The sequence below is a fragment of the Sinocyclocheilus grahami genome, unplaced genomic scaffold, assembly GCF_001515645.1.
Source record: "Sinocyclocheilus grahami isolate Dianchi unplaced genomic scaffold, SAMN03320097.WGS_v1.1 scaffold1519.1, whole genome shotgun sequence".
Lineage (NCBI taxonomy): Eukaryota > Metazoa > Chordata > Actinopteri > Cypriniformes > Cyprinidae > Sinocyclocheilus > Sinocyclocheilus grahami.
The window spans coordinates 17,222-21,596 of NW_015506698.1; the positions used below are offsets into that span (position 1 = coordinate 17,222).

Consider the following 4,375-nt stretch of genomic DNA (forward strand, 5'->3'; position numbering starts at 1 on the left):
AGTGTTAAGTCGCTGGGGGATATTTGTAGCAATAGCCAACAATACATTGTATGGGTCACAATTATACATTTCTCTTTTATGCCAAAAATCATTAGGATATTAAGTAAAGATCATGTTCCATGAAGATATTTAGTAAATCTCCTACCGTAAATATATCAAAACTTAATGTTTGATTAGTAATATGCATTGCTAAGAACTCCATTTGAACAACTTTAAAGATGATTTTCTCAATATTTAGATTTTTTTGCACCCTCAGATTCCAGATTTTCTAATATTGTCCGATCCTAACAAACCATACATCAATGGAAAGCTATTTATTCAGCTTTCAGATGATGTATAAATCTCAATTTAAAAAAATTGACCCTTATGACTGCTTTTGTGCTCCAGGGTCACATATGTGTCCACATCTCAACTCTGTGTCCAGTGCTGAAGAATCATAGAGTCAGGACAGACTCGGACTGCTCTTACCGGCGACGGAGACTTCAGCGGTGCGGCTGACGATGGCTCCGAGGTCCTCCAGCGAGGCCAGGCACTGGTACGAGCCCTCGTCCGGCCGGTGGTGGCGCGAGTGCAGCACGTTCTGCACCAGGAGCGACCCGTTGGACAGCAGCTGTCTGCGCTCGTCCACCACCGCGCTCAGCAGCACACCGTCCTTCTTCCAGGAGATGACCGGAACGCCCTGATCCGAGCGCGCCTCGCAGTCCAGCTGCAGCACACCGCCCCGAACCGTCACCGCGTCCTGCGGCTCCAGCACGAACCGCAGCTCCACGAAAGACCGCCGAGCGTCCGAGCCTGAAGACGGACAGACAGAGATTTACAGAAGATCAGCACAACATTTTCATTACTTGAATGAACGTCAACTGTAATAGATTGAAATATTTAAATAAAGCTGAAATGAAAATTAATAAGTACTATATAGATATAAAAAAATAATGAAACTTACAAAAGTTACACAATATAATTACTAAAACATTAAAGGGGTCATATGATGTTGCTAAAAAGAACATTATTTTATGTATTTGGTGTGTTTATGTGGTTTAAAGTTAAAAAAACACATTATTTTCCACATACTGTACATTATTGTTTCTCCTCTATGCCCCGCCTTTCTGAAACGCGCCGATTTTTACAAAGCTCATCGGTCTGAAAAGCGAGGTGTGCTGTGATTGGCCAGCTATCCAGTGTGTTGTGATTGGCCGAATACCTCAAGCGTGAGACGGAAATGTTACGCCCCTTACCAAAATTACACAAAATAATTACTAAAACATTAATTAACATTAAACTATGAAAGCTTGTTTCCAGCGAATAAAAAATTTACTTTTTTATCTCACAATTCAGACAGAAGATCAGAACATTTTCACTACTTGAACTAAAATATAGAAAAATATGTTTTTTTCAGGTAGATGTACTAAAACAACAAACTAATAGCTAAAATAATTATATAGATTGTTTGAAAACTAACTACAAAAAAAATCACAAAATATAATTGCTAAAACTCAAACTAAAATTACTACAGGAACCTAATTCTACGACGTAACAAAAAATAAAATAGATAAATACATAAAAAGGTAATTGCAACTTTTTATCTCTCAATTTAGACTTTGTTTCTCACATTTCTAAGAAAAAAGTGAGGTATAACTCAGATTTCAGACTTCTACAAAGTCACAATTATCATATTATTAGTTTTTTTGTATTCCATGGTGGAAACAAGCTTTCACATAAAACAGAAAAACACAAAACTAAGAACTAATTCCAAATATTGATAACTACAGTAGCACCTCTTTTATACTCAAACTGCATCCGAACGCCGGCATGTGTGTAAATGAAGGCGTGTTTCAGCAGCAGGCGCTTCAGTTTCTCTTCACTGAAATGCATTAATGTGTCATTCACTCGGTTTCCTGCGAGCCTCCGCAGCGCGTTCATCAGATGCTGCTAATTCAGATGCTCATTCATACCTGCTGAGAAGTGCCTCATGCTATCTGTCTGTGTGTGAGGAGACGATACTTCAGCGCTCAGCGTGACAAAGCTTCTCACCTCGCTTATTACGCAATAGTTTGTTAATTTGCTCAGGCTTTCAGCTGCTGATGAGAGGCCGCTCACACAAGATGTGTTTCTGTTCAATAGCAGTGAAACGGCGCAGAACCGAGTCCGAGACAGGTTTAACTTGACACACAATCCTAAAAACACGTAAATGATGCATTCAATCGAAAATGTGGAATAATTAGGACGTTTTAATGTGAAAGAAGTCTCTTCTGCTCACCAAAGCTGCATTTATTTGATCAAAAACAAATATTATTAGAATGTAAAACAGCTGTTTTCTATGTGAATCTCTGTTAAACTGTAATGTATTTCTGTGATGCGCAGCTGTATTTTCAGCATCATTCCTCCAGTCTTCAGTGTCACATGATCTTCAGAAATCAGTATAATATGCTGATTATTAGAAACATTTCTGATTATTATCAACGTTGAAAGCAGTCGTGCTGCACAATATTTTTGTGGAAACCGTGATGCATTTTATTTTTCAGGATTCACAGATGAACAGAAATTTCAAAAGAACAGCATTTATTTGAAATAGAAATCTTTTGTAACATTATAAATGTCACTTTTGATCAATTTAATGCATCCTTGATGAATAAAAGTATTAATTTATTTATTTTAAAATAAATAAATACATAATTACCCCAAACTTTTGAATTGTAATTCATCATTGTTTTCACAAAAATATAAAATATGTTTTCTGAAAATACAGCTTTGATCACAGGAATAAATTACATTTTACTACAGATTTACATAGAAAACAGCTATTTGAAATTGTAATAATATTTTGCCATTTTTGCTGTATTTTTGATGCAGTCTTGGTGAGCAGAAGATACACTAAATAGTCTTAATTATTCTAAACTTTTGACCATATGGACCAACAAGTTTAAGAACAAGCAACACATCAGAAGAAGAACACATTCGGTGTGCAGCGACGGACTATAGCTCTACTTTTAGAGCTAATACTTTTACAAAGAAAAAAAGAGGACAGAAGAGACGGGACGGAGCAGAGCGGATGTGAGGAGTGACGGAGAGCATCCTTTATTTGACGCACTGAAGCAGATGTAATCGAAGAAAACCTGTCAGGCTTTCCTCAGCGGCAGATTTGAATGCGATAGTCTAACAGAACGACTCGCTCCGCATGTGCAATGAGACAGACGGACGGGTGTGGATCTGATGTTTCTAACACATACACACACTTCATCTGTAGATATGAGTCACTCTGCTTTACTAACACACATCTAACTCTCATCTATGTCACACAGACAGACTTTCAGCATCACATCAGTGCCTCATGGAGACAAACCTGTCTCACTGTATAAATGCTTCTCTGCGTAAACATGTTTTCAAATCCTGGCCATACTGCAAGCAATATATGAGCAATATCACACAAGAGTAGACGTGTGAGATATGGCTGTATATCGGCATGGCTGTGATTCGGCTGTAGGTAATCATTTCTGTGTCGATATACAGCCATATCTCAAGGCTACGAGTGTGGTATTGCGTTTATACATGTTAAGACAAAAGACTCAGATCTCAGTTTAACAGCTGAGCTCAAGATCCATTACTAATTCAGAACATTACTTTAGACCTTTAGTAACGAAGGAAGGTTGAGTTGCTTCATTGAAAGCTTATTGTATCACTCTATTAAAAGCTCTCTGTATGATGAGAGAGAGATGGACTGAGAGTGAGATTCCCTGCATCTGATACAGCATTCATTCTTCAGCTCAATCTCATATTCACAATAAAACATCAGTCTGAATGTCCGCAGAGGAAAGCGATATCTTTGTCGTACTATCTTTCTAGTGCTGCTCAGTGCATTTGTTAACTGCATCTTACAAGCTGTAATTAAAAGTAAAAATAACTTCCTTGTTTACAACCCTGTTTCAGTCTCTTTCAATATAAAAGGCTTTACTGCGGACATACTCAGAAAAACTCTGTCGCCATCTAATGACGAAATAATGACACTAAAATCACCATCACGAACATATACTATATACTGCTATTATTTATATTAAATATTATTTATTGAATAATAATATTTAATAAACAACAACAACAACAGCCATCAGAAAAGTTGATAGGCAATTCAGTCAGAAGCACAAAGGCAGCGCTCTGATATACAGCATTCAAGTTATATAAAATGTAACGTTTTGAGATTTTGCTCTCAGCCAAAATTATTTGCTCTGGAACAAATAATAGATTATTGAGACCAAAGACTGTCCGTTAGATTTACCCAAAACTAATTATATCTCATGTTTAACCACTATAGAGACATCAGAGCCAGCTGTGATTTCCAGAAGATCTGGCCGAGGTGAGGCTGCTCTCGGCGGGTTCATGA

The 4,375-nt window shown here is 37.5% G+C and overlaps 1 pseudogene; it reads right to left on the reverse strand.

Moving 5' to 3' along the window:
• Nucleotides 1-442: 442 nt before the first annotated feature.
• The window catches only part of LOC107570884 (netrin receptor DCC pseudogene), a 67,314-nt pseudogene continuing 63,381 nt past the window's right edge, over nt 443-4,375 (reverse strand).